This window comes from Meles meles, chromosome 6, assembly GCF_922984935.1.
Source record: "Meles meles chromosome 6, mMelMel3.1 paternal haplotype, whole genome shotgun sequence".
Taxonomy (NCBI): domain Eukaryota; kingdom Metazoa; phylum Chordata; class Mammalia; order Carnivora; family Mustelidae; genus Meles; species Meles meles.
In genome coordinates this window covers 27,247,503-27,264,082 of record NC_060071.1, presented here as the reverse complement: position 1 = coordinate 27,264,082, position 16,580 = coordinate 27,247,503, and the positions used below count along the sequence as shown (strand labels likewise).

The 16,580-nt window shown below is 36.8% G+C and overlaps 1 protein-coding gene and 1 non-coding gene across 3 annotated transcripts in view; both read right to left on the bottom strand.

Moving 5' to 3' along the window:
• GABRG3 (gamma-aminobutyric acid type A receptor subunit gamma3) overlaps positions 1-16,580 on the bottom strand; it is a 675,960-nt gene that overhangs the window by 327,655 nt on the left and 331,725 nt on the right. The gene's annotated exons all lie outside the window — the stretch shown is intronic.
• LOC123945317 lies at positions 2,675-2,781 on the bottom strand. The gene has a single exon (XR_006819161.1). It is a non-coding gene; the product is annotated as a U6 spliceosomal RNA (small nuclear RNA).

Below are 16,580 nucleotides of genomic sequence, written 5' to 3'. Positions count from 1 at the left end.
GCCAAAAATGAAGAATATATCTATAAAATGAGAATGTAAGAATGTAAGTTTAAAAAAAAAAGACTTCAAAACAAAGAGTTGATAAAATAAGAAACTTGTGAAAAGGAGGAAAAAAAGGAAAAGGCAAATTTTAAACGGATTCTGCCCCACTTCATCTGATCACCTTTTGTGCAAGGACATTTCTCACTGGAGCAGACTTCTAAAAGTTCCAATCTTGCAGTCTGGGGCTGTATCACTTTCCAGTAGCCAGGTTATGGAGGCTCCCCCATACCCCCTACCATTTATCTTCCAATACATCCCCTCAGATTCACTTCTCCACACCCCCTAAATTGCAAAAATTTATTGTTTTTCTATTTGTAGAATCCCAACAAATCTTTTTTTTACATCTCTGGTTGAATTCATAGGTGTATGATTTGATAGTTATCTAGATATATTCAAGGGACCAGATGAAATGAGGTCCCCTCCTCTTCTGCCATCTTGCCTCTTGGAAATTGGAATTTCTGTATGGACTGCAAATCCATCATAATGCTTTTACTTGAAAATGGAATATAGCCTTCCACTATCTAAAAATTGCTATTTTTTTCTATTTTCATAAACAGATTGGAATCAAATGATGAAAATACCCCTGTTGTCTCATCCAGATTTGAAGAAGTTGGTATTATGATGAAAATATAGCAGAGAGAACCACATTCACAAGTAAAATCATAAACATAAAAACATAAAAATGCAAACATACCACTAGAGAGAATATCAATGGCACATGCATATCCAAAATAAAGAGGGACTGTCATAGAAATAGTTTCCATTTATCACCCCTTGGTGACTAGATACTTATCAGAAACTTTTATCTTTGAAATTTCAAAAATGGTTTACATCCTATGACCCAAAAATTACACTGCTAGGTATTTAACCAAAGGATAAAAAAGCAGTGATTTGAAAGGGCACATGCACCCCAATGTTTATAGCAGCAATGTCCATAGCATCCAAAATATGGGAAAAGTCCAGATGCCCATTGATGGATGAATAGGTAAAGAACAATGGTATATGTATATACAATGTAATATTACTCAACTATCAAAAAGAATGAAATCTTGCCATTTTCCATGATGTGTATGGAGCTAGAGTTTATTATACTAAGTGAAATAAGTCCATATGATGTCCCTCAAATGTGAACTTTAAGAAACAAAACTAATGAACATAGGAGAAGGGAAGGAAAAAAAAAAACAGAAACAGAGGCAAACCATAAGAGATTATTAACTACAGGAAACAAACTGAGGGTTGCGAGAGGGGAATTGAGTGGGGTTAATTGGGTGAAGGGCATTAAGGAGAGCACTTCATGTAATGAGCACTGGGTCTTATTTGCAGCTGATGAATCACCAAAATCTATCCTGAAATTAATAATACAGTATATTTTAACTTAAAAAAAAAGCCAGATTATAAATGGGTTTTGGGTATTAAGGAGGCACTTGTCGTGAGGAGCACTGAGTATTATATATAAGTGATGAATCACGAAGTTCAACTCCTGAAATCAACTAACTAGAATTGAAATAAAAACTTTAAAAAAATGTTTTACAAATTTTACTTTGTTCCATTATAGATAATACAAGAAATGTGTGTTAACAATTGTTATATTTGTATGATTCTAGTCCTCAAAAACAGTATTGAGTGCCTTCCAAATGGCAGAACTGGGAATGATTCTGGGATCATACATGTCTGGAGCACAGTGCAACATGAAACAAGGAGGTATCTTTCAAAGATGCTTCCCTATACCCAGATTTCTAAAAAAATGGGTCCATCCCAAGCAACTTCATGACTGACAGCACCAGGGACTGGGAAAGCATCATAGCCCAGGTCTGACCATTTTCTCAAACTTATTAGCCTCATATTCTCATGTTGTTCTAAGGGAAGAACTGCAAAGCCCATTGTTTCTATCACTCTTTCTGCTTCCTCTCACGGTGTGTCCTGATGGAAGCATAACCTAGAGTCAGCCAGCCTGGGTTTATATCCCATGCCACTAATTAGGGTAGTGAAAACTTGGGCATGCTACAAAACCTCTTCATGCCAAAGACTATCTATGCAAATTGGAAAATAATGATTCATATATCATTTTAATTGCATCATAGAAATATATAGTTTGCAATTAACACATTAGGGTCATTTGTTTTAAGAAGTAATTTAGTCAGCTCATATAGCCCTAGTTTTAAAAACTATTTGAAAGCTTAGTCTATGTATGTTTATACAAATTTATACAAATATACAAAATATTATACAAAAATAAAAATTATACAAAATACACAAATATATACACAATATACAAAATACACAAAAATATATACAAATTATACAAAAGTAAAAATATAAAATTTATACAAATATACATTATACAAATAATGTCTATTATTCAAATGCATATTAAATGTATGTAGCTAGTAAATATATAAAAATTATATCTATGTACTAATTTGTGAAAGAGTATGCCTGGCCATGGAAGAATTGACAATATGAAGTAAGTATCACCTTTTACAAACAGTCATGGCAGTGTGGCTTTCTTTTCATATCCCTGCACATTGACAAGAGGCCATTAAAATTCTTGCATATGTAGAGAATTTTAAGAGAATGAAGGTAGTCACAATGCCTACAAGAAAATTTCTAGTTCATTAATGCTTGCACTTATGCAAAACAAAATTTACTGTCAATTTTGTGTGTCATCCTTGCGCAGGGGCCATGCTAATCTTCTCTGTATTGATCCAATTTTAGTATATGTGCTGCCGAAGTGAGCACGAATTTTCTGTCAATTTTGAAAAATAATGCAGATGATATGCTTTCCCACTGTAAAGTACACCTTTGCATGGAGATTAAATTTAAAGAAAACCAGGTCATGTGTAGATGTCTAGGTGCTTGCCTAGGTTCTAAGACAGCTCAGTAAATCCCTAAATTTTCTGGCTGCAAACACCCAGCCTTTGGTAGTGTTCACCTTTCCTCAGTAATTAAAGGGGGTGCTAGTCCCCATTCTAGGAATTGCCTTCATATGTGCAAAAGCTAAATACATTCTAAAAAGGATGTATTACAGAGATATAAAATCCTTCCAGGTAAAGTAACATGAAATGAATTGAGTCACCATCTGTCTCAACATTCTGCAGCATTCCCCGGGCATCACCACAATAAAGGACAAACAGAACTTCTGACCAATATGAAATGAAATCTTTTTAGCTCCTGGGACCTCATCAGAGATTTAGAGAAACCACATAATGTTCCAAGGTAGAGGAAGGAAGAAGGAGGTAGAACATACAGTATTCTTCTCCTTTCCAACAGAAGGCTTGTGTTACCGTAGGGGACCTTTACAATTAGAGGTGACTATAAAGATGTAAATCTCCCTTTGGGACATTGCTTTATAGGAGGCTCTATAAGGGTAACAGTGGAAGGTGGAAAAAAAAATAATGTGACTTTCCTGTGCATAGAGAGAACTATTATAATTCTGTACTGGGTTATATTTTTAATATTTACCTCTGTAAATAGGCCTCTGGGAGATCCCTGCTTTGAGCTACCTTCCAGAATGATGAAGTACTTTCCTTTTAGGCATTACTCAGAAGTACTCATCACCACCCAAAAGGGAATTGTGAGAATTTTAGAATGTAAAATGGTCTAGTAAAACTTTGTAAAGGAAGCTGTATTAGGTGCTTACATAAGCAAGGTTTTTACTTTGTGTTACTTGCTTTTACCCTTGAAGAATTGACTTGAGCTCTTTCTCTTATCAGCAACCATAAAAATCAGGATTCCAGATTTCATAGTGCTCTTGTTGTTGTTATTGTTTTAACACAGTGGGTGTTAAAATGTATTGAAAGTTATGTTAACAATACTCTATTTAAAATGGATGAGCAAAGGGGGGGGGAATCTTTTTTCCAAGTTTATCGAGATATAATTAACATATTCACTGTGTTAAGTTTTAAGATATACAATGTATGACACACATATATTGCAAGTGATCATTACCATTGCTTTAGCTAGCACCTCCATGCCATCACATCATTACATTTTATTCTGTGGTGAGAACAGGGAAAAAGATGCTCTATCTGTAATTTAACAAGGAGACTTCTCAGTAACTTTTTTTAGCCTGAAAACGTTTGACCATTCCATGAGAAAATGTTTAAGTTCATACAAAATGTTTCGTTGTACAGCTGATCCCAGCATGAAGTTGGTCACAGTTGGTGACCATTCCTGGTCAAAGTTTATTGCCGAATCACATTTTATCTTCAGACAAAACTATTGCTTTTTTAATATTTAGACGTAACATAGCAAGTCCTTAGCCTTGACAGGTCTCTAAATAACTTTCCACTAGCGGGGATTCTCAGTTAACACAAAGCACTTCTGAAGAAAGTCTGGATGAATCTGGAATAATGAAGAAGAATATAAGATAAATGGTGGCTAACACAGAAAATGACAGCAGCTGATTCCCATACTTGGGTCCCATGAGGCCACCATGCAAACTGGGGCATACAAAGTGTTAGCCTGAACTAGCCAGAAGAGAAACTGTTGACCTCATTTTCAGATTGGAAAGCAGTCCCCACAGTGGTACTGGAAAGCTGGGTAGATACTTTTCAAGCCTTATAGAAGGTACCCTATTCTCAGAATGGGTGCCACAGTGAAGAGGGAGGAGGGGTCAGGTTTTCAGTGCAAGGCTGAGAGGACAGATGCATGGGAAGAACATGAGCCAGCACTTAACCACAGGGAAGGGTTGATGCAGGATATCGAGGAAGGACCTGGAAAACAATTATAAAAATGGAGAGGAACTCCAAAACACATCAGAGTTTAGGACCTCTGAACTAGAAAGATTAAAATAAGCAAACCAAGTGAGCACAAACTTTATAAAGTTGGGGATTGGGGTTCACAGAAGAGAGGTGCTTTGTTTTGTTTTGTTTTGTTCCTAGATAGATCGTACCCTGTGACACCACAAGAAATTTCTGAGATATTGTTAATCTTCCTCTATTTAAAAATTTTGGATTCTCGCAAATATCTAAGAAGTGATTTTAATTTGGAAACTGGTATTTTTTTTTTTAAAAAGGAGTTATTTGAAAATCACCACTTTCTCATATAAACTAGTAGAGATAAAAAACATCAATTCATAAAATAACACTCCTTGTTTGACAGCTATAGTTCAGGTGGAAGTCAGAGGTCATGCTGAAAGCTCTACTCTCTAAAACAAACTAAATTCCTCATCAATCAGAGGAATTTCTCTCACATGAGAAATATACCCAGGTTAAAGACATAGAATAAGGGGCGCCTGGGTGGCTCAGTGGTTTAAGCCGCTGCCTTCGGCTCAGGTCATGATCTCAGGGTCCTGGGATCGAGTCCCGCATCGGGCTCTCTGCTTGGCAGGGAGCCTGCTTCCCTCTCACTCTCTCTGCCTGCCTCTCTGCCTACTTGTGATCTCTCTCTGTCAAATAAATAAATAAAATCTTAAAAAAAAAAAGACATAGAATAAAATCCTGGATTATAATCTTAGACATTTTAATGCACCAGTGAGCAATTAATTTACTGTGCACTCATACATCCCAAGTGTTATGTTATTTGACAAATGTTATTTTTTTAAATATGCCCAACTGCCCTATGAGGTAGATTTCATGACTTTCTCCATTTTCTATCCAAAGATGTTGTCAGTGAAGATATATTTTCTTTTCAACTAGAGACAGACAAACCATTTTCAGAATTTTTTTTTCTGAAAATACTAATGAATTAAAAAGCAGAATAAGTGAATGTAATTTACCAAATATAAGTACAAAGAAAATATCATTTGAAGTTTTCATTTGAAGTGGATTAAACAAATTTTCAAAAAGAACTCACTATAGGTATTGTTTAAAAATGAGAATGCTACAACTACAAAAATCGGAATTTGGATATTTTCAAAAAAGTCAAATCAAGTTTGAACTACAGAAAGAGTGCATATTGAAAAATTTCAGAAGTCCAGTGAAATATACATTTGTATAGTCTGCATATGATGTAAGGTACATTGTGTAGATCTAAGGCCATTGTGTAGATCTAAGACCATTTTATTATTTGAAAAGTCTCAACATTTTTATAATGAATGTGTTTTATGAAAATGGGCAATATTACCAAAATTATTTTAAAGCACATGATTTCATAGGATAAAAGGATTTCTGTGCATAAACGTAATATGACTTGTACCTGTCACCATAAGAAGAGAAAGAATGTGTTTGATGAGAATGTTTCAAATACAGGTTCCAATCTATCAATTCCCCAGGACTATAACACTAATAGGAATATCTCCATTTATTTATGTCCAGAAGTTTTATTGATTTGTCATTCATATTTTAGTCTATAATCCATCAGAATTGGGTTTTGTGAAAGACAGATATTTTCTTCTCATATTGCCATACAGTTATCCCAACACTACTGATTGAAAGGGCCACATTTTTCTCTCTGCTGTTATTACTAATCTTTTCATAAACCTAGTGTCTATCTATGCCCAGGCCTTTTTTCCAGACTCTTGAATCTGTTCCACTGATCTGTTAGTGTACCTTGACACAGATACCACTATCCTAAACATTATAGCTTTCTAATAAATATTGATACCTAGTAGAGCAAGTCCCTCCAACTTGTTCTTTTTATTCAAAAATATGGGGGTGAAAAAATATGGGAGTGGTGGGCTGGACAAAATTGGTGAACAGGATTGGGAAATCCAGACTTCCTGTTATGGAATGAATAAGTCACAGGAATAGCACAGCATAAGGTATATAGCCAATAATATTTAATAACGATGTATTGGGATAGATGGAACCTACACTTGTGGTAAACACAGCATAATGTATAAACTTGTCAAATCACTAAATTGCACACTTGAAACTAATGTAACATTGTGTGTCAGCTATACTCAAACAAACAGAAAAAGTATGCTGACCATTTCTGGTTATGTGCATATTACATACATTTTAGGGTTAGCTTATGATTTTTTTACAAAACAAAAGCCGATAGGATTTTGATAGGGTTTGCATTGACTCTACAGATTAATGGATACTTGCCTTGTTTCCAAAATGGAGTCTTCCAAATCCATGAACAGAGAATACACCAATCTTTACTTAAGGCTCTTAATTCTCTCAATAATGGTTTATAGTTAGCTATAGAGTTATATGCATCTTTTGTTGGGAGTTCCTTAGGTATTTGATATTATATTTGATTTCTGTATCTATCATACAGTAACTCTTTCTGTGGATATATAGTTCCATGAATTTTAAACATGTATATTTGTATAATTATCAACATAATAAGATCATGGAACATTTCTTCATTTTCCAAAATCATCAGAAAATAAAACTAAAATTTTATCATACTTATCCAGAATTTGGATAGTCTAGTTCCTCTACCTTTCCAATAAATTGTAGAATCACTTGTCCATATCTACAAAAATCCTTCTGGCATTTGGATTGGTTTTCCATTAAAATTATGTATCAATTTATGAATAATTTCTATGTTTACTACATGACACTTCCATTTGATGAACACAATGTAACTCATTTTTTAGGTCCTTTTTGATTTATTTTATCACATTTTTAGTTTTCTATAACCTGACACTGTGCATATTTCGTTACTTTGATTCCTGAGTCTTTAAATATTAGACTTATTTTAAATGATGTTTTCATACTTTTCTGTTTTCCAATATATATTTATACTATACAGAAATACACTTGATTCATATAGGGACTCAGATGTGAGAGAATAAAAGAAGTGGGAGGAAGAAATGGGAGATTTTATCCATTCTATGAATTAGTTCTTTTCCAATACCTCAAGCCAGACTAGAGAGCTTATTTTAGGAGCTCTCATTGCCTGCAAAATAGTGCTGACTTCCAGGTTTCAACTTGTGTTAAATTCAGGTCAGAAGATTCTGGAAGAAAAACAATGGTAAATTCCTTGACTATGTGTAGTACTTCAAATTTTGGTGTTCTTTCCCAATCTAGCTTTTGCTACTTAATTTTCAGTGTCTTCAAATAGGTATTCCAGGCCTGCCTATGTTTTTTATTGCTGTAATGAGTTGGGAAAGAAAGAGTGAAGAATGTTTATCCTATCTAACCTAGAATAAGAACTTATAAATTGTAGCTTTAAGAAAATTTTAATTTGGGGGCACCTGGGTGGCTCAGTGGGTTAAAGCCTCTGCCTTCGTCTCGGGTCATGATCCCAGGGTCCTGGGATCAAGCCCCACATCAGGCTCTCTGCTCAGCAGAGAGCCTGCTTCCTCCTCTCTCTCTTGCCTGCCTCTCTGACTAGTTGCAATCTGTCTATCAAATAAATAAATAAAATCTTAAAAAAATTTTAATTTTAACTGATTTTCCATTGGTATATAAAAGTAGTTAATTATGAAATACTAACCTTATGGCCAAGAACCATGGAAAAGTCAAGCATTACTTTTTAAAAACAGACTTTATTGGATTTTTTTAGGTATACAATTGATTTCTAACTCAATTACATTGTTGTTAAAGATTGTACATTGCATGATATCAATCCTTTTAAATTTATTGAGTCTTGTTTTTTGGTCCAGGATGTGGTTTTTCTTGGGGAATGTTTCAGGTGCTCATGAAAAGGATGTGCATTTTGTGTTTTGGAATGAGCATTCCAGAGACAATTGTTAGGTTTAATTGATTAATACTGCTATTCAAGTCTTCTATTTCCCTATTGATTTCTATTTGTTCTATCCATTATTAAAAGTGGGCATTGGAGACTCCAAATATTATTGTTGAATTGTGTATTTCTCTCTTCAATTCTGCTTTTGCTTTATATATTTTGGAGATTTTTTTTAACTGAAGTATAGTTGACACATAATGTTACATTAGTTTCAGGTGAACAACATGGTGATTTGATAATTCTATACATTATGCTATGCTCACCACAGGTGTAGCTACACTCGGTCACCAGGCACCACTATAATAATAACATTGACTATTTTTCATATGCTGACCTTACTTGAGGCTCCGTTTTTATGTTCTTGTTAATATCTTCCTGATGTTTTGACCATTTTATCATTATGTAATACCCTTATTTATTTCTGACATTTGTTTTTCTTAAAGTCAATTTTGCCTGATGTTCATATAGATACTTCAGCACACTAATGTTGGCTGTTTTTGCATTAATCTCTTTCCAATCATTTTACATTCAACATATTTGCATCCCTGAACTAACAGTGTCTTTGTTAAAAGCACATGGCAGGTAACGGCGGGAGGAGTCAAGATGGCAGAGAAGTAGCAGGATGAGACTACATCAGGTAGCAGGAGATCAGCTCGATAGCTTATCTAAACATTGCAAACACCTACAAATCCAACGGGAGATCAAAGAGAAGAAGAAAGGCAATTCTAGAAATAGAAAATCAACCACTTTCTGAAAGGTAGGACTGGCGGAGAACTGAATCTAAAACGACGGGAAGATAGACCGCGGGGGGAGGGGCCGGCTCACGGCAAGCACCGGAGCAACAGAGCACAAAATCAGGACTTTTTAAAAGTCTGTTCCACTGAGGGACATTGCTCCAGAGGCTAAACTGGGGTGAAGCCCACGCAGGGTCAGCGTGGCCCCAGGTCCCGCAGGATAACAGAAGGATCAGGGGTGTTGGAGTGTCGCAGAGCTCGCAGGAGTTAGAACGGAGAAGCCGGCTTCAGAGACAGAGCCGAGGACGGAACTCTCAGCTCGGGGTTACCTTGAACTGGTCGCGGGCTGGGTGAGCTCAGAGCGTGGCTAAAGGCTGGGGATACGGGAGTGATTGGGTGCTGTCCTCTGGGGGCGCACTGAGGAGTGGGGCCCCGGGCTCTCGGCTCCTCTGGGCCGGAGATTAGGAGGCCGCCATTTTCATTCCCGTCCTCCAGAACTCTACGGAAAGCGTTCAGGGAACAGAAGCTCCCAAAAGCGAAACCTAGCGGATTACTTAGTCCGGCCCCCGGTAAGGGCGGTGCAATTCTGCCTCAGGCAAAGACACTTGAGAGTCACTACAACAGGCCCCTCCCCAGAAGATCAACAAAATATCCAGCCAGGACGAAGTTCATCTATCAAAGAAAGCAGGTTCAATACCTAAGACAGAAGCGGAATTCCAGAGGAGGAGAAAGCAAAGCACAGAACTCATGGCTTTCTCCCCATGATTTTTTAGTCTTGCGGTTAATTCAATTTTTTTCTTTCTTTTTTCTTCTTCTGCTAAATTTTTTAAAACTTTTACCCTTTTCTTTTTTAACATTTTTTGACTAGTTTATCTAACTATATATATTTTTTCTTTCTTTTTTATATTTTTTCTTTATTTTTTAAATTTTTTTCTTTTTTTTCTGAACCTCTTTTTATCCCCTCCCCCCCCACAATTTGGGGTATCCTCTGATTTGGTTACAGTGCATTTTCCTGGGGTCTTTGCCACCCTTTTAGTATTTTATTTGATCCTTCATATCCTCTTATCTGGACAAAATGACAAGGTGTAAAAAATCACCACAAACAAAAGAACAAGAGGCAGTACTGAAGGCTAGGGACCTAATCAACACAGACATTGGTAATATGTCAGATCAAGAGTTCAGAATGACGATTCTGAATGTTCTAACCGGTCTTGAAAAAGGCATGGAAGATATTAGAGAAACCCTCTCTGGAGATATAAAAGCCCTTTCTGGAGAAATCAAAGAACTAAAATCTGACCAAGTTGAAATCAAAAAATTGCTGAGGTGCAATCAAAAATGGAGGCTCTCACTGCTAGGATAAATGAAGCAGAAGAAAGAATTAGTGATATAGAAGACCAAATGACAGAGAATAAAGAAGCCGAGCAAAAGAGGGACAAATAGCTACTGAACCACGAGGGGAGAATTCGAGAGATAAGTGACACCATAAGACGAAACAACATTAGAATAATTGGGATTCCAGAAGAAGAAGAAACAGAGAGGGGAGCAGAAGGTATATTGGAGAGAACTATTGGAGAGAATTTCCCTAATAAGACAAAGGGAACAAGCATCAAAATCCAGGAGATGCAGAGAACCCCCCTCAAAGTCAACAAGAATAAGTCCACACCCCGTCACCTAATAGTAAAATTTACAAGTCTTAGTGACAAAGAGAAAATACTGAAAGCAGCCCAGAAAATGAAGTCTGTAACATACAATGGGAAAAATATTAGATTGGCGGCAGACTTATCCACAGAGACCTGGCAGGCCAGAGAGAGCTGGCATGATATTTCAGAGCACTAAAAGAGAAAAACATGCAGCCAAGAACACTCTATCCAGCTAGGCTATCATTGAAAATAGAAGGAGAGATCAAAAGCTTCCAGGACAATAAAAACTGAAAGAATTTGCAAACACCAAACCAGCTCTCCAGGAAATATTGAAAGGGGTCCTCTAAGCAAAGAGAGAGCCTAAAAGTAGTAGATCAGAAAGGTACAAAGACAATATACAGTAATAGTCACATTACAGGCTAATAATGGCACTAAATTCATATCTCTCAATAGTTACCCTGAATGTTAATGGGACAAATGCCCCAATCAAAAGACACAGGGTATCAGAATGGATTAAAAAAACAAAACCCATCTATATGTTGCCTACAAGAAATTCATTTTATACACGAAGACACCTCCAGATTTAAAGTGAGGGGGTGGAAAACAATTTACGATGCTAATGGGCATCAGAAGAAAGCTGGGGTGGCAATCCTTATATCAGATCAATTAGATTTTAAGCCAAAGACTATCATAAGAGATGAGGAAGGACACTATATCCTACTCAAAGGGTCTGTCCAACAAGAAGATCTAACAATTTTAAATATCTATGCCCCTAATGTGGGAGCCGCCAACTATATAAACCAATTAATAACAAAATCAAAGAAACACATCAATAATAATACAATAATAGTAGGGGACTTGAACACTCCCCTCACTGCAATGGACAGATCATCCAAGCAAAAGATCAACAAGGAAATAAAGGCCTTAAATGACACACTGGACCAGATGGACATCACAGATATATTCAGAACATTTCATCCCAAAGCAACAGAATACACATTCTTCTCTAGTGCACATGGAACCTTCTCCAGAATAGATCACATCCTAGGTCACAAATCAGGTCTCAACTGGTATCAAAAGATTAGGATCATTTCCTGCATATTTTAAGACCACAATGCTCTGAAGCTAGAACTCTGTCACAAGAGGAAAGCTGGAAAGAACCCAAATACATGGAGACTAAACAGCATCCTTCTAAAGAATGAATGGGTCAACCAGGAAATTAAAGAAGAATTGAAAAAAATTCATGGAAACAAATGATAATGAAAACACAACAGTTCAAAATCTGTGGGACACAGCAAAGGCAGTCCTGAGAGGAAAATATATAGCGGTACAAGCCTTTCTCAAGAAACAAGAAAGGTCTCAAGTACACAACCTAACCCTACACCTAAAGGAGCTGGAGAAAGAACAAGAAAGAAACCCTAAACCCAGCAGGAGAAGAGAAATCATAAAGATCAGAGCAGAAATCAATGAAATAGGAACAAAAAAAAAAAATCAATGAAACTAGGAGCTGGTTCTTTGAAAGAATCAGTAAGATTGATAAACCCCTGGCCAGACTCATCAAAAAGAAAAGAGAAAGGACCCAAATAAATAAAATCATGAATGAAAGAGGAGAGATCACAACTAACACCAAAGAAATACAGACAATTATAAGAACATACTATGAGCAACTCTATGCCAACAAATTGGACAATCTGGAAGAAATAGATGCATTCCTAGAGACATATAAACTATCACAACTGAACCAGGAAGAAATAGAAAACCTGAACAGGTCCATAACCAGTAAGGAGATTGAAACAGTCATCAAAAATCTCTAATACAGTTTTATTCTCACTTCCTCTATGCTATTATTATTAAATAATTACATTTCTTTCTATATATACATATATATGTATAATAATATATACATATTTTTTATGCAATTGCTTTTTAAATCAATTAGAAGAAATATGCAATTTCACTGTCTTTTGTAATTACATAATTACCTTACTGGTGCTTTTATTTTTCATGTGAATTACAGTCTAGGATCACTTGCTCACAGCTGGAAGAATACCTTAGTATTTTTTTTTTAAGATTTTATTTATTTATTTGACAGACAGAGATCACAGATAGGCAGAGAGGCAGACAGAAAGAGAGGGGAAGGCAGGGAGAGCAGGCTCCCTGCTGAGTCCCCAATGCGTGGCTCAGTCACAGGACCCTGAGATCATGACTTGAGCTGAAGGCAGAGGCTTAACCCACTGAAACACACAGGCGCCTCTATCTTAGTATTTCTTATAATCAGATCTCTTCATCACTACCCTCACTCCCATGTTGCACAAGCTCTAGTCAAAAGAAGTGCAACTGACAGGACAGAGGCTTGTTCTTCATGCAGCCCCTACTCACAGGGTAAGAACTTAACTCTAAGTACAGTAGACCATAGACACCAGGGGCCCCAGTAACCCCTGTCACAAGTTACCTGTGGGTGAAGGTCTCATACAAGGAAGGGCAAGCCTACAGGACCAGGGACTGCTATCCTTCCCATTTTCAGCTCATGGAGCAGATTCACCCTGAAAGAATTAGAAAGCTGTCTCCCTCCCAGTTCCTATTTCTGCCCAGGGTAAAGGTAGGTCGTAGGGTTAAAGATCTCCACAGCTCTGACTGAAAAGACTGACTTTATTTGAAATGCCAGCAGCCTGCCCATCCCAGTGAAACTGGAGCCCTAGATTAGGATTTGAGGGGAGAGGGAGCCCCCCTGTCTTGTTGGATGCACCTATCCAGAGTATAGAGCCTGTATTTAAACTTCCATAAGATACAGGTGGAAGGGGTGGGGAAGCAAATGCGGCATAAACACCACAGGCTTTTGCTCTTCTTACTGAGATTTAGTAGATCTCATGAATGGGTGGTTCTCCATTTGCTGTATGCACTCAAGATGAGCTCCAGATACTTTAAATGATGTGTGTGTGTGTGTGAGAGAGAGAGAGAGAGGATAATTTTCTCCAGTTAAATGGTTGTTTTTCAAAAAAAAAAAAAAAATCTGCTGAGCTTCTCATTCTACCATTCCAAAACACTCATATGCATTCCTAATTATCAGCAAATAATGACAGCTGTATTTGTCCCATTATAACACCTATATTTTCCTCATTTTAGGAACTGGATTAAGTATGGGTCTATTTCCATCCACTTTTACTCCTAGGCTGTAGACTTTCAGAGTTGAAAGCTTGCAGGTTTCACCAGACATCTTCTGCAGGGCTCTGGACTCTAATTTTTTGTCTCTAATCCCTATAGAGTTGGCTAGAATTTCTGCTCAGAGTATCATCTTATCAACAACCTCTCCCAAAATGCAGATGCTCCTTAAGGTAACATAGTCCAAACTGCCTGGCTACCTACTGTGAATTTTCTTTGTCCCTTGAATCTCTGTCCCAAAACCTTTCACAGCCATGATGCTTGATTTCCAGAAAGCCTGATTCTGCTTTCAAGAAGAATTTTTGTATTTTGTTCAGTTTTTGTGGTCATTTTTAGTGGGTTAGTTGTTCTGATCTCCCTTATTATCTATTATCAGAAGTAAAAGTCTAACATGGTTCAAAACATGACTACTAGTAAGATTCAGGCCAAAGTGAAAGGAACAATAAGATATAATGTATCCTTGTACTTATCCACCTTAAGTTAGAGTATAATTCTAATATTAAGTAATGGAAAGGAAGAAAACATAACAAAATTTAATTGAAATACTATACTGCCCCATATTTAGGTGAAAATTGACTCAACAGTGACTTTTGTTGGGTCTCTCTCTCCAGAGACACATTACTTTCAGATTTGTTCTAGAAAATCATTTTTTTCTCCATGGATGAGATTCCTTTCCCCGAAAATTTCTTCCAGGTTGGGTGAATTGGTGTCCCAGAACTTGGCTGTTCTTTTTTTTTTTTTTAATTAAATATTTTATTTATTTATTTGATAGACAGAGATTACAAGTAGTCAGAGAGGCAGGCAGGGAGAGAGGAGGAAGCAGGCTCCTTGCTGAGCAGAGGGCCCGATGCAAGGCTCAATCCCAGGACCCTGAAACCATGACCTGAGCTGAAGGCAGAGGCTTTAACCCACTGACCCACCCAGGTGCCCCGAACTTGACTGTTCTTATATTTATTTTTGTTAGGATAGCACCAGGACAGAAGTTCATCTTTGGGTATCCATTCTGTCCTCCCTTGGCTCTGATTACAGTACATTGAAGGTGTGTCTTCTTCTTTATTCTGTAATAACTTCTGTTGAGTATTTCCTTCTTACAAAAAACAAAACAAACAAACAAACAAACCCAGACTGGGATATTATGGGACTAGGATAGTTGATAAATTAGGACTCATTATGAAAGATGTTACAGACCCCAGAATCAAAAGTGAGGGAAGTCACTGAAGAGGATATGCAGTGTATTTAGAGAAATAACTATCAGAAGCTTGAGGAGCTGAGGAGCTTATTCAATTACTAAGTCTTTGGGTAAGGCCTGGTAGTTTTTATTTTTAACTAGCTCCCAGATAATGTTGACGCTGCTGGTCCAGACAGCCCACTGAGAATCTCTGAACTAGAACAATTGTACAGAAAATTATATTGGTATGCAATTATTTAAAATTGATAGAGAAGACAATGAGACAGAGAGGACAGACACTGGGTTTTGATCCTGGTCTGTCATTATCTGAGCATGTGATATTGTCCAGACACTCCCCTTCTTTCTAACTGGGATGGTCTTCCTAAGCTATTTGGCATCACTAACCTCTGCAAATGTTGCTTATGCAATGAAGCCAACCTTGATACTCCATCTTAAATTGCAGCTCCACCTTCATGCCTGCTATCCTGCTGATTTTGCATTCTTTTATATAGCACTTGTCATGCCCACATATGCACAAATTTCTTATTTATTATCTTTACTTACTTTTTATTGTCTTTATTTTCCCTTGAGAATATAAGTCCACAAAGACAGAGATGTTTGTCTGTTTTAAATTACTTATACACTCCAAGTACTCAAAATAGTATCTGGCATATAGTAGAGGCTCAATAAATATTTGCATGAATGAATGCCTTTTAACACTCCATATGCAAATTGAACATGCATGGTCCTAAAGTGCATTTCCAGCTCTGAAATCTTACCCTTTGTTTCCTTTTCTTTTTTTCTCTCCAGGATTTACTTCCAAAGAAAACACATTATTGCTTCAATTACATCTCTCTCTCTCTTTAAACAGATCTTTGTATGTAATGTTGCAATCTATTCAGATTCCCTTCACACATTCTAAACTTAATTCCATTTACATCACTTCTCTAATGTTTATTTTTGGCTTTATTTATTTATTTAAGAGAGAGAGAGAGAGAGCATGAGCAGGGTAAGGGGCAGAGGGAGAAGCAAACTCCCTGCTCAGTAAGAGCCTGACACTGGGTTCCATCCCAGGACTCCAGGATCATGATCTGAGCTGAAGGCCAATGCTTAACTGACTGAGACACCCAGGCACACATTATGTCTATGTATTCTGTATCTTGCACTTATCCCCTGACACAGTCCTTGGTACAAATAAATTAAGGAAGATTTCTCTGAATTTTTCAGAAAAACAAAAAGCAACATTTGTAG